Genomic DNA, 13,850 nt, shown 5'->3' with positions numbered 1-13,850 from the left:
GCTGCTGCCTGGAACCACCCGCTTCATGTCCCACTTCAATATCTATTCTAATCACTGAAATTACTTTTGTGGGAGTTGACACAGAAGAAGAGATTGCTGGATTGATATTCTGTCTGGCATTGATGAAAACCTTTTTATAATACCTTAATCCAGCACCCACAGAAGCAATTTGCTAATCTCTTGCTGACTTAGCTTCCAGCGGGATCGACCATAGGCAGTCACATTACCTGGCCAACCATATTATGTTCTTTTTATGCAGAGAGAAAATGTCCTTCCTGACCCCAGAAGATGGCCATCCTCTGCTTTGAAGCCTGAGACCTGATTACCATTGTCCCAGATTGCAGGGCTGCAAATGCTATTAATTGCTACAAAGTTATGTAGCCTTTTACACTTCAAATCCATCCGGACTTTCATCTCAGCCACATCCTGCAGCAGGGAATTGTGTGCCTTCACTATACACTGAAGAAAGGACTATTTCCTTTTAATTTGCTTTAAAAGTTGTGCCCTTTAATTTTGATGTGTCCCCTTGTTCTTCTATCATCAAAGTGTTAAAATACTTCTGATCACGTTTCATTTTAACCTTCATATACCTTTGTGCTGGAACCCGAATGTCCCTCCTCACTCCCAGCTTTCCCAGACTAGATGAACTATAATTTCCAGCCTTCCCTTATTTAACTTGTTAATATTTGTAAAGCAATTTAAAATGTATTAATATGGTTCAATTATAATATCACTTCTATTTTCCATCCTTCCTTTTAATGTCTCAAGTGTCCATCTAATTTGCCATCAATCTCCATTGATTCTCCCTCTGATGATATGTTAGTCTTTATAATATCCCGGGGAATATTTCTTCTGCCTTCCTGACCAGCATTTTGGAACAAAGAAGCTGCATACTGATGAACCATAAACATGATTCACTCTGCACTCGCCGTGTGTATGGATTTGCTGTGGTTGCTTAGGCTTTGGTCTTGGAAATCAGTTTCATTATGTCCATGGGGCTGTAATTAAAAATTTATCTGTGTGATTCCAATTGCAGGATCGGACTCTTTGAGTTCTGATTGCTCTGGGTCGGTGACAATTGAGCCCAGCTATGAAAAAGTCTGTGTTTGATAAACTTTGAGCAATATCTGAGCACTCAGTGACACATCCTGCAGCAGCACAGCCTTTGAGACAAGAGGAGTGATTTTGACATCTATCCACTCACAAAGAGGAGAGAAAATTGAGATTTGGTTATTATTTACTCCTTGTCTTTCCCATAGAAAGCTGGGAGACACACAAGGAAATTATGTAGTACTAGATCTAAACCCCCCCTCCCCAAAAAGATACTTCCACAGATGACCCATGACTTACTCCATTACTGCAGAATGTTATTAAAACACAAAGCATGAAAGGAATCAATAAAGAAATAGTCACACAGAGGATATTCCATCTGGCATTGCAGATCACAGTCCTCAGACAACCACTGACTTTGCATGTCCCCACACAGCTGAAAGGTTATCCCAGGAGTGACAGCACTCATCCATGTCTTTCTGATCCCTTTAGTGTCCTACTGTTGTGGTTAGAACACTTCTCAATTTTTTCCAGTCTTAACAAGGCCCAAGCCAGCTTCATCAGCAAAATATATCCCTCCTTCATCCCTCATCCTCCAGCAAATTCCCTGAGCAACACTTCCAGTTCCAATCAGTTTCACCTTAACTCTTCCCCCAAAAAGCAAAAAGGACTGACGCACATATATCTCTAATTGAACAAAAAGACTAGTTTAGTTTTATCTAAATATTTCTAAACTCAGATTTCCGGTCTTTGGTTACTTTAGGTAAATATTGCAGGAAAATCCTAATTGGTCTCTTTTCCCTGGTTGACCAGATTTATCTATTCACTGGCCTAAAACATGGTCCATCATTTTCAAATACTTTACAGTTCTCTTTCAGGAGAATGGAAATGGCAGATAAACACATTATCAGCATTCTCCAGCATAAAACAGCAAAGCCTGGAGTTGTTTTGCAGAAGCGACTCCGAATTTGGACGACATGACAATAAGCAATTCTAGAAATAGCTGCTCGTCTTAAGGCTATGTTATAGGGATCCTTGTTGCTGCTTTCTTCTCTCTGTTCACAATTTTAGCACAAACACTGTGCTTTGTTAGTCCTTCCCTTTGACTTCCTCAGTATTTCTTAGGCATTCTTTGGTCTCAGCTTGTACCTCCAAAGCTCTCTCCGCTCCCTCAAAACACGCCTTTGATTCTGACTGCAAACCTCGCTCAGCACAGAGCAGTGTGGGAAATGGCTGGGACAGCATTCCTGGTCCAGGCAGGGAGGTGGTGTGAGCCAGGAGGGACCCAGAGCCACATATGTACCCCAGCATATGTCAGAGGGCTCTGCTTACCCGCTCACCATCTGTACCTGCCTGCAGAGCAGCCACGCGCCAAGAGCAGCCCGGCTGCTCCAGCACCCGCGCCCTGCCCTGCTGGTGTCTGCTCCACTGAGCCCACAAGTCCAGCTAAGGATTCCCACCTGCTCATCCCGCTCCTCCTGCCTGCTCTGAATCCCCAGCCTCCTCCCTGGGGGACACAGCTCATTTCTGTTCATTCTTCCCCCGGTTAGTTTGAGCTGCTTTGTGATTTTTCACAAATTCCTTTTATTTATTTTTTCTGCTCCCGCAGCCTCACCTGGAATGCGCTGCCTGCAGGAGGTGATGGTTTCAAAGCTCACCCTCCCTGTCTTCCACCCTGCTTAGCAGGTCAGCATCTGCAGCTGTGAGGATAAATTACCACAGGGGTCTCCAGTGTTAGCAGTGTATCTGACAGGCACACACACAGCCAGGGCAGGGTAAAGAAATGGCTAAATGGGATCGGTTGTGCCGACTCAGGACTTCTGGCCAAAACTGCATCCAAAACCGTGATGGACACGGTGGAGTCCAGAGCACAGGCCAGGTTCTAAATCACACTCTAAATCAAAGGCTAAGAAAGAGATCCTCACTCACCACAGAGCCAGTTAACAGCCCTGGCTTCGACAGGCTGCAGTGATTTACAGCGAGAGGCTGCGAGCTTTTCACAGGAACTTGCTGTACAACATATTCCAGCTGTAATATGCAAAGATATTAAAGTCCAGGCTGTAAGAAGACCTGTCGTAGGCTTCAGGATGTATCTCCTCTAAATACCAGGGTAAAGGATGTACTTCCTATCAGGACAGCAATGATACAGGTCCCAGGTATGAAAAGACTCCAGGATCCAGAGCTACTCTATTGGAAATTGGGAGTGTGGAGAATGGATGGGAGGGAAAGCTCCCTCTATTCCTATATTCCTTTTTGATATCCAACAAAAAGTGCTGGAGCAAATTGTCAGGGTTTTGTTGGTTTTTTGGAGCTTGTCTTCTGTGTGAGAACCTCTCATAGCTTGGTGTGTCAGCAGTGAGCTGATTTTGCTGTAATTCATGACTGTCTGGGAGGCAAGATGTCTCTGTGATGGAAATACCCCACCAAATAGTGCCCACTGCTAACACACACACACACACACACACACACAGAATTGTTCTAGGGCTGCAAAGCTCTACTGGTGCTTCTGGCACATCAGTTTCTACCTCTGCCCAGCATTTCCCTCAGTGAACAACAGTATGTGTCTGGCAAAGGCAATTCACTCCATCCTCCTCTGCAGGCGACCCTCTCTAGATTATTCACTCCTCTATGACTTACTGCTATTCCTATTGCCACTGGAAGAGGTGATCCATCAGCAGTGCAACTGGTTGTTTTCCTGGAACAGGAGCCAGGAATCACACGTGTGAGAGTTCAAGCACTGGGGAATGCCATGTGAACACCCAGAGACATGCCACCACCACAGGTGCCACCATGGGTCCCACTCAGCCACAGCAGCAGCTCTGTGCAGGGCTGAGCTCTGCCAGCTGCGCCGTGCAGGCAACAATAAAATGGATGTAGAACACATGATTTCAGAAGAACAAATAGCAAAAACAAATAAGCATCTTTCTCCTGTGAAGCTGCTTGCAGGTTCTGCCTCAAGGCTGCAGGAAAACAACTCCCCAAGCAGGGGGCTGTAAATGTTGTGTTAAACTCCCCAGCCCAGGCTCAGGGGAATCCTGGGCCTGACTCTTGTTTTCTTTCCAAAATGACATGTTCATATACCCAGTTTATGCCACCTCCACTTGGGATGTGATCCAGCATTCCTGAAATAAACTTAAATCCTTCCATAGCCTTCAGCTCATGCTAAATCAGCTGCTCTCTGATTTCTGCTCTTTCTCCTGTTCCTCCCTCCCACTAGTCAGGACTTTTCCTTCCCTGGCACTGCATAGCTTAGCTCATCAAGCCAGCAACAGCTGTCCCGTGCCTACTCCAAACCCTGGGAATGTCACCTCATTTATCTGGTCCATCTCTGCCCATCCTCTCTCCAGACAGAAGTACCTGCTAGATATATCCACTTTGCTTTCCCAGCTCTCTCTCCTTGATAACATTTCCCTTTTCCTCACCACCTGCAGCCACCAGCCCGCTGCAGCCCTGGCCAGATGTGCTCCAGGCCCAGCACATCAGCTGGACGTGGCCATGCAGAGGCACAGCAGGCAGGGGAAAACCTTCCCTGGCACCCAAGAACACTCTGGAGCACACACATTGCTGGGAGGAGATATTCATTTTGCCCTGACTCAGCTCAGCACCATTCCCTAACTCTGCATCCTGCTCTGGCAGCCATCTTCCAGGGGAGAGGGAGAACAGCAGTACCAGTCCCCAGCCCATGGATCTATTTAGAGTCCAGATCTCTGTCTGTGTGTGTGTGGATATTCTCCCTTTCTGAAAAGCTGCTCTATGTGGCCTGGAAGGAAATGGGCCAAGGTCTTTACAGTTGTTAAAAATCTCATGATACTTTTGCAAGCAGGATGGTGTAAATCAAACAACTGGGCACAAGCTTCCTCGGTCTGGGTAATTTATATTCTGCCTCACTAAGTTCATCTCTGCACTTCCAATGCATGAAGTGATTTTTCACTTCCCCTGTAGTATTTGCTGGCACGGAAAAGCTGCTGGGCTCTGTCCCAGAAGTAGCTGCATTTCATCACCGGGTGAACGATCCCTGCTCGCACCGGGCCGGCTCCCCGCAGGCTGCGCTCTCCCCGCGGCTCCGGAGCGGGAGGAGCAGCCCGCACCCGCCCAGCCGCACCGGGGCTCCAGGAGCAGAGCCCCGGCGGCACCGAGCGCCCGGCCCCGGCCCCTCCGCTCCATCCGCGGCTGGGGATACGGGCGGGGGATGCGGGAAGGGATGCGGGAAAGGATGCAGACGAGGATGACTACATGCTGAAGAATGCGGGCAGAGATTCGGACAGAGGTGCGGGCAGGGGATGCTGACGGGGAATGGAGGCAGGGGTGCGGGCAGGGATGAGGGCGGGGGTGCGGGCAGGGGATGCTGCCGGGGAATGCGGGCAGGGCTGGATGGTGATGCGGGCAGGGACGGACGGTGATGCGGGGAGGGATGATGCGGGCAGGGATGGATGGTAATGCGGGCAGGGATGGACGGTGATGCGGGCAGGGACGATGCGGGCAGGGATGATACAGGCAGGGATAGGCGGTGATGCGGGCAGGGCTGGATGCTGATGCGGGCAGGGGTGCGGGCGAGCCCCGCTCCGCGCCCGGCGCTGCGTGGAGCCACAGCGCCCCCTCCTGGGGCCCGGCGGCACCGCCCGCCCGCCGCGCTGGCGCAGCCGGGCTGAACCGGGCTGAGTGGGGCTGAACCGGGCTGAGCCGGGCTGAACGGGGTTGAACGGGGCTGAACGGGGCTGAACAGGGCTGAACGGGGCTGAATGGGGCTGAGCCGGGCTGAACCGGGCTGAACCGGGCTGAACGGGGCTGAACGGGGCTGAGCTGGGATGAGCGGGGCTGAACAGGGCTGAACCAGGTTGAGACGGGCTGAATGGGGCTGAGCTGGGCTGAGAGGGGCTGAACGGGGCTGGGCTAGCAGGGCTGAGCCAGGCTGAGAGGAGCTGAAGGGGGCTGAGTAGGGCTGAGCAGAGCTGATGAGAGCTGAGCAGAGCACGGGGTGTGTTCCCTTTTTTGGGGCATCCCTCCCTGATTTCCCACCTCTGAACCCCGTGTCTCACAGTGCTCGGAGCTTCTTCACCCTCATTTACATTCTTCAGCGATTTTTTCCAGCCCTCCCCAATCAATTTTTCCTGCTATCTCAACATCTCTGCATCAGCTGTAAATACCAAGTCCTGGGTAAAGTCTAGAAATCCCCATCCATTCCTGGGAGCTGGGTGCAGATCCCTGGCTCTGGAGTCAGTTCCTGCCATGCTCTCCCGAGCAATGCACCTGGAGAAGCTGGTGGGGCTCCTGCTTGCACAAAGATGGGAGGATTTGGCTTTGAACTATTTCTGTCACACAGACAACAATGACTATTGTCTGCTGGCAGACCCATTCCCACGGAGTGTTTAGCATCCGCCTTACACATACTCCCAATGTAGTAAACACTGGTGGTTAGGAGGGAACAGAGACAAATCCTGTGCCATTTCTTTTGGGACACATTTTACCTAAAACTAGCCAATCCACCATATGTTCCTCCTCTCCAAAGTTTTAACATAGACTTTAGTCGGCCTCATTATATTCCTGCTCTTGGAGGCTTGCGTCCTCACTAGGCCCTATGGAAAGAGGGGAAGAGGAGGAAGGTCAGAGGGGGATGTTAAGCACCTCTAACACCAGTGACATCATCCCCCTGTGCCCACTCTCATTTCTGATCAAAGGAGCATGCAAAGGGAGCATCTGTCCCCTGAGGATGGGAGGGATTTTCTCTGAACCAGGGTAAGACTGAAGTGGAGCCTTGCATTGTGTGTTTTAGCCATCGATGTGTGTGTGGTTCTGCTCACACACATTTTAGAGCTATGTAACTCCAGCAGAGCTCTTCCCATACTCCCAGACTCCAGCTCCTGATCAGAGAAGGCATGATGAGTATGGAAATGCCAGCGCTCCCCCAGCCATTTCCCTGCTTCCCTGTCTGCTGCTCGTCTGCCTTTCCAGTAGTGAAATCATTCCCGAGTCCTGGGAATCTGCAAAGAGCCATAAAACAAGCGTAGACACACAAAATGTAGAGGGTTTTCTGCTGAGTTGCAAAGGGCTTTGGAGTCAGACAAACCCCAAATCAATGCTTGGAGCCAACTACAAGAGAAGAAAGCTACACTGGAGGAACAAACCACCTACTGCGAGCCCTGCAAAGACGACAGCATGTGTATGTGCTCATGTGAACTTCTGAAGGTTCGATTTACATAATAAGAATATCAGTGCAGCTATTTCTGCCCGTTCAGTGTGTGTGGATCCCACCTGTGTGGCTGAGCGTGCGGGAGCTGCGGGGCTGCAGAGCTTGGAGAGGGGTTTGCAGAGCGAGCCCGAGGGGCTGTGTCTGAGCCTGGGGTGGGCTGTGAGCTCCACAGCATGTGCTGCCTGTGCCTGGCTTGTACATGCTCCAGGGAGAGCACAGTGGCTTGTCTGGGGTGTGTGGGAGGGAGAGAGTCCAGGGCTGTCTGTCTGCTACTCTCAGGCAGAGCTGATCGATATTTTTCCTTTATAAGGAATTTTTTTTCAAAAGCCTTTCATGTTCCTTACACCAAAGCCACATCTCCTCTTTACTCGCTCCCTCCTCCTCTCACTGTCTTCCCAAATACTTCTCTACAACTCCTGGGAAAGCAGATTTACTGCCATGAACACATTATTATTATGCAGCCAGATGAGCAGCCAGAGTAAAGCATGAAGGACCCTTCTGTCCTGCCTAGTGCAGATGTCAATCACACGGCTAAATTCAAACACCAATTCTGCCAGCATTTCATCTGCTGCTGGGTTCCCTCCATGAACAGGAGACCGCATCCAAGAAGTGACACCTCCTCCCTTTCCCGACTCTCAGGTACCAGCACGGGGGAACTCTCCAAAGCCAAAACACACACACCTATAACCCCCCTCCTCTCACCAGATGGTCTCTGGGGCTTTAGACCCCGGGGATGATGCAATGGCATGGAGATGCCCTCCGTCCCGCCATTCCACAAGGACTGGAAAAAGGCAAAGTTACGCTCCACACCAGCCTCGCAAGCAGTACCGAAAGGGGAAATGAATGTGGGGAAAACCCATCTCCAGCACCGTGGGGTGCAGCTCCCCGCCATCCCTACCCTCCCCCGGCTCTGCCGCTGTCTCCCGTCCCCGCTGGAAGTGGAGGCAATCAGCCCAGTGTGGGATTCGAGGCGACAGACTTTCCTTTTCCTCCGCGATTTGCTTGTCACTTGCGAAAGCGGAGCAGCGGATTAAGTGGAGATGACACCATCTCCTTGGGGACGGTCCCCCCCTGCTCCGGGATGTACGGATACTCCGGAATACAGATGGATCCTGGCTGCCTGCCACCCCCACGGCCAGCCCAGCCGCGCCGGGGCTGAACCCCAACCTCCGGCCGTGCTCCGGGGGGGGCTGCCCCAGTAAAAACCAGCGCTCCCAGTGCGCGGATCCCGGCACCACGCGTGCAGAACGGAGCTGCGGGACTCGGCCATCCATCCCCGCGGCCAGGCAGGGCGGGGGTGCGGGCAGGGGCAGCGGAGGGGCCGCGTTACACAACGCGCGGCAGGACGGGGGAGCCGGCCCCGGGCACGGGCAGCGCCGCAGCCGCAGCGCAGCAGCGCTCGCCCGCCTTACCTGATGCTAATGTCCCTCTGTGGCGGAGATCGGCTCGCCCGTGGCTTTTATTCGGCTCGGTAGGAACTTGTGGGAGAGCTTCTCTGTCCAGCTCGCATACTGGGTGCGGGGCTGAGACTGCAGGCGTGAAAATCCTGGGGCTCTAGCAGTCCTTTTCATGCTCAGACAGAAAATCCCCTTCCTTGATCCAGATCGCGGGCATTAAGGGCAGAGGCAAGGAAAAAAAAATAAAATTCCGCTTCTCCCCTTCTTCCTTTTCCTTTTTCTTGCTTTTTTTTTCTTCCCCCTTCCTGTGCCCCCCCTCTCTTCTGCTGCTCAGTTCGTAGCCATCGGGGGAAAGAGCAGAGGCAGCAGGGAGAATGGAGAGGGGGTTAGAAATAAAAATGAAAAGAGCTCCAGGAGGGAAGCGAGAGGCTGGGCTTGCCACCGGAGGAGGAGCTTGGAGCGGGCTACAGAGGATGAATGGGGAAGAGGAAAGCAAGGCGGAGCCCCGGCTTGGCCATTTTATTCTAAGAAGTGTTTTGTACATAATTAGAGAAGGGGAGGGGCCGGGGGCAAAAAGGAGGGACTTAAGCTCCGGCCAGACGGAGCCCGGGCCGTGGGAAGGGAGGGTGAGACCGGGAAGGGCTGCGGGTTGGGGCTGCGGGAGGGATCGAAACTTGACTGAGGGGGGATCCGAAGGATTTGGGGGAGGAGGCTGCAGCGGGGCCGGTTGCCATTCCAGGAAGACCCCATCTATTTAATTTTTCCTAGCCCCCCGCCTTCAGTTTTCTCCTCTCGGACCCGGAGAGCTCCCGGCTGGTGGGAGAGCAGGATGGGCAGGATGGGCAGGATGGGCAGGATGGGCAGGGTTCTCCTGGCCTCGTTGCGGGGATCCCGGCTCTCCGTGGGGAGAGGGGCCGGGGCCGAGCCGCTCCACAGCCCCGCCGGGCGGGCGCGGTTCAGCACCGCGGACAGCGCCGGGAGAGCGGGGCCGGCCCGGGATGAGCCGAGCCGGGATGGGCCGAGCCGAGCCGAGCCGGGCTGAGCTGAGCTGGGCTGAGCCGGGAGAACGGAGCCGAGCCGGGCTGAGCTGAGCCGATATGACCTGAGCCGGGTTGGGATGAGCCGAGCCGAGCTGAGCCGCAAAGACAGGCCAAGATGAGCTGAGCTGAGCCGAGCCGAGCCAGCCCAGCCAATTTGGGCTGAGCCGAGCTGGGATGAGCTGAGCTGGGCCGAGCTTAGCCTGGCCGAGATGACCAGAACCAAGCCAAACTAATCCTGGATGCAGCTGGCTGCACTCCCGGCCCGGCTGTGCCCCCCAGGTGAATGTCCCTCCACTGGATTTGGGGATGGCTTGGAATGAGGAACAGAGATGGGGCTGATTCAGGGGCATGACCCACAAGATAAACCCCAGGAGACCAGCGAAGGCAGCCCAGTGTAGGGGTAGAGCTTAACAAAGCTGCGATGTGAGGTTTTCAGGCAGGGACCCCGAGGTTTCCAGATGCTAGCCCTAGGCAGTGGTGGGGCCGGGCTGGGCTGGGTGATGCTGACAGAGGGAAAAAAATCAGCCACTTTGTGCAGGGTATGTGGGCCAAGGAGGGGAATGGGACATGCCTTCCTTCCTGCAAGGACAAGCCCTTCTCTGGTCTGCAAGGACACTCTGTCCTTCTCTCACCCATCCCTTGTGGCTACAGAACATTTTCTTAAGCTAAATCTTCAGCAAATCTTTCCTAAGCAGAATTAGAAGCTGTTTTGTTAACTCCAAGCTGCTCCAACAGGGCTGAAGCTCAGCTTATGCCAATGGCAGGGTGCCCAAATCTCCTGAGTTGTGCCTTTTTTCCAAGGGGCTGTTCAGCCACAAAGCACTCTTCCTGGTGAGCCACCTTGGATTCTGTCACACTGACTCAAACAAAAGACTGAAATGATTCTCACAGATTGCCCTGGTGCAAGACCACAGAGAAAACTCCACAGCAGGGAAAATTCAGGAATTGGGTCTTACACAGAACTTATAAACAAAGTCAAAGCCCTTGTTTAAACAAGTAAATGGCACATGGGGTTATCATCAGTGTGTTTTTTCATTGATGCTCTTGGCATTTACCAGAAGGGGAAGGAGAAGCCTTGTGTCCTACATGAGGCTGTTTGGAATTAAAGCAAAGGCTCCATGAACCTGCACTGCAGCCACAAGGGATTTGCCAACTCAACCAGTGCAACAGTTCTGCGTATGTTTCCTCACTGCACCTGAGAAGGCTTCTGTGATTTGGTCTAGCAGGTTTGGCACCACCCAGAATGATATTTCATATTCCTGTGAAGAGGGAGAGAGAGAAAACAAATGACATGATACTCTTCAGGAACCCAAAGGTCTCACAGACCTAGGGAACATTTCACCACCCAAGGGCTGTGTCAGGGGAGGGTCAGGTTGGAAATCAGGGAAAGGTTCTTGTCCCAGAGGGTGCTGGCATTGCCCAGGCTCCCCAGGGAATGGGCACAGCCCCGAGGCTGCCAGAGCCTTGGGAGGGGTACTTGGACAATGCTCACAACAACAGGGTGGGATTGTTGGGGTGTCTGTGCACGGCCAGGAGCTGCACTGGATGATCCTGGTGGGTCCCTTCCAACTCAGAGTATGCCATGATTCTGTAATTCTGTGATAAAAGCTCTCTAGGAAGTAACACTTCCATCCACAAAACCCAAGTCAACCAAATCCTGGGGCAGATGTCCTGCCTGAAATAAGATTTTCTATCACTATAATAAAAACATAAGTAGAGGAAAACATAAAACAATGTGAAAAGAGTAGCTTTGCTTATGCTTTTCCCTGTCTGCCCCCCTCCAGTCACACATGCACTGCTGCTGCCTTGTTCCCAAAGCTGTGACTGTCTCTGTATCAAAAGAGGATTATTTGGTGCATTGAGTATTCAACATGTTCTCTTACAGTATTGTTGTGTTCAATGAGCTTTGCTCATCTGAATGGACACTCACTGCATAGTCCACTGGTTTAATTTGCTGCTTTGGAAACCTAAGCAGGTTACAGCATATTTGGCTATGTGTCTGTTCTTATGTGTCAAAGATAAGGTTTCTGGATGCCATTTTTAAAAACAAAATTATTTCACTTCAGTGGCTTTCTCTTTTCAGTGGTCTCTTCTTTTTAGTCTTGAGTATTTCAACTCACCTTCTCCCTACAATGAACAAAGCCTGGATCTTCACCCCAAATCAGCAAAGCTCCATTGAACAAGGATTTCTATTTCTTCTTCCAGTAAGGAAATTTTTTTTGGAGCTTTTAACAATTTTAGCACATCCAATCCTCACTTTTTTTCACCCTTCTTTCCACAAATATCTTAAAATAAATGTTTGGATTTCTTCAAACTATAATATTGTTCATTATGAAAATAGAAACCAGTCTATCAGAAGAACAGAAATTCACAACATATAGAGTTAAAAGAGAGAGTCTCCAATTTGCATGCACTGGGCAAACAAAAACATATGGTAGTGATGAGGATGGGGAAACAGTAATTTGGGAAACAGTAATTTGGACTCTTTATTAGAAGCTCAGGAAGAAATCACATGGAACTGAGAGACCTAGAAAGCAGAGAAGTGTCCATGTTGATCACTCAACAGCTGCCACAATGATGGACAAAGAGGTTTTCTTGGTGTGCTCCAGGTGTGCTGTGGGTGTGGGTTAACCCCAGTGTTCAGCTCAACACAGCACAGTCATCCCCTCACTGGCCTCCAGCCAACACTCCAGGGGCCTGGGGGAAGAGGAAAGGGCAAATAAAATCAAGAAAACTTGGTGGTCAAGAGAAAAAATTAATTTTAAAAATTGAAACAGTAGAAAATTACTAAAAGAAAACTAAAGAAGTGAGACAAAGGCAAGCACTCACCATGTCCTGCAGGTAGACCAATACCCAGCTGGATCTCAAACAAAGATCACTAATCTAACTAAAATCCTCTTTTCCCCCTCTTCATTGCTGAGCAAGATGCTCATTATCGAAATCATCAGTGTGTTAACAACAAATATTTTGGTCACAGACCTACAACAGGATCCTTTGAGCTGCTACAGAGGAAATTCACTCTACCCCAAACAGGCCAGCACAAAGTGCCATTATTATCTCTTGCAAAAGGAGCTGTATGTGCCAGCTGCACACAGTGAATTCTTCATCTCTGTTTGTGATTCTGCAGCAAAGCTCATCCAGAGTCCCATGAGCTGGTGAAGATATTCAGACTCCACTCTGTGTTCTTCTCATGCTACAGGCAAACTTTTCTCTCCCACATATCCTGTTGTGTTGTCCTCCTTGAGGATGCACAATGTATTCTTGTCAAGGTTTCACAGACTTCATTGTTTATTACAGGCTAAAAATGGATTAAACTTGCTTTGTGAGCATTGTATTGATATTCTGGTGCTCTCCCAGTCTCTTGCGAAATATATTTCCTTTCTTTCCTCTGCAAACAATATCATAGCAAGCAGTGATCTTACCCAGGCTGTGCTTTGTGCTGGCTGCAGAGAAATCCTGTGCACCAACCAGATCCCATCAGCTGCTGGCATCCCTGAACAGCTGGAGGAGTGTCCCAGTGTTCCCCAAGCAGCATGGGTGACACTAAGGGCTCCACCAGGCTGCTCTAATGGATGGCACAAGAAGGCTGTGAATGGGCTCAAGGGTCAGGGCAAGAGACAGGGAGCATGCAGAGCCTGTTTCCATCACCCCCAAATGCAGAATTAAAGGTTTAAGTTGAGTCTTCTGCAGTGGCTGCGGAAATGATGAAAATCCCAGCCAAGACAAAATGCTGGCAGGTCCCAACAGAGTGGGAAGAAGCAGTTGGTAAATGGGTTTTTTCATTGGTTTTGGTTTTGGTTTTGGTTTTTTTTTCTTATAGGAGTTTCTAGTTCCCTTGCATTAAACTGAATAAACATTCTCAGTGCAGTTCTTAGATACCTTAAAAATTCTGAACTCACTCATCTTTCCAAATAGGTTCCCCCATCTTTGCATTGTTCCTAAATTAACATATCCCAAATTTATCCATTTGGATAAATTCTTTTCCAGGTTCAAACTAACAAAGGCAGAAATGCCACAACTTCAGAATTGAACTCCAGCTGTCCTGGGCACTCACCTTTCAGGACAATTGTTCTGAGCACCATGACCTCCTGGGATTGCAGAATGACATTTTCAATTTCATAAGACCCAGCTTTCTAATCAGCTTTTTTGGTATATTTTCCTGCTTGTCTGCTTCTT

At 50.4% G+C, this 13,850-nt stretch overlaps 1 protein-coding gene across 1 annotated transcript in view; it reads right to left on the bottom strand.

Moving 5' to 3' along the window:
• The window catches only part of BRINP1 (BMP/retinoic acid inducible neural specific 1), a 92,684-nt gene extending 83,524 nt beyond the window's left edge, over positions 1 to 9,160 (bottom strand). The window contains exon 1 of the mRNA XM_064727492.1: positions 8,650 to 9,160. The gene's annotated coding sequence lies outside the window, so the exon portion shown is untranslated. The remainder of the gene's footprint in view (positions 1 to 8,649) is intronic.
• Between the last annotated feature and the right edge of the window lie 4,690 nt (positions 9,161 to 13,850).

Source organism: Zonotrichia leucophrys, chromosome 17 (genome assembly GCF_028769735.1).
Source record: "Zonotrichia leucophrys gambelii isolate GWCS_2022_RI chromosome 17, RI_Zleu_2.0, whole genome shotgun sequence".
Lineage (NCBI taxonomy): Eukaryota > Metazoa > Chordata > Aves > Passeriformes > Passerellidae > Zonotrichia > Zonotrichia leucophrys.
The sequence above is the reverse complement of the archived record's forward strand: the minus strand, read 5'-3'. Positions and strand labels throughout refer to the sequence as shown.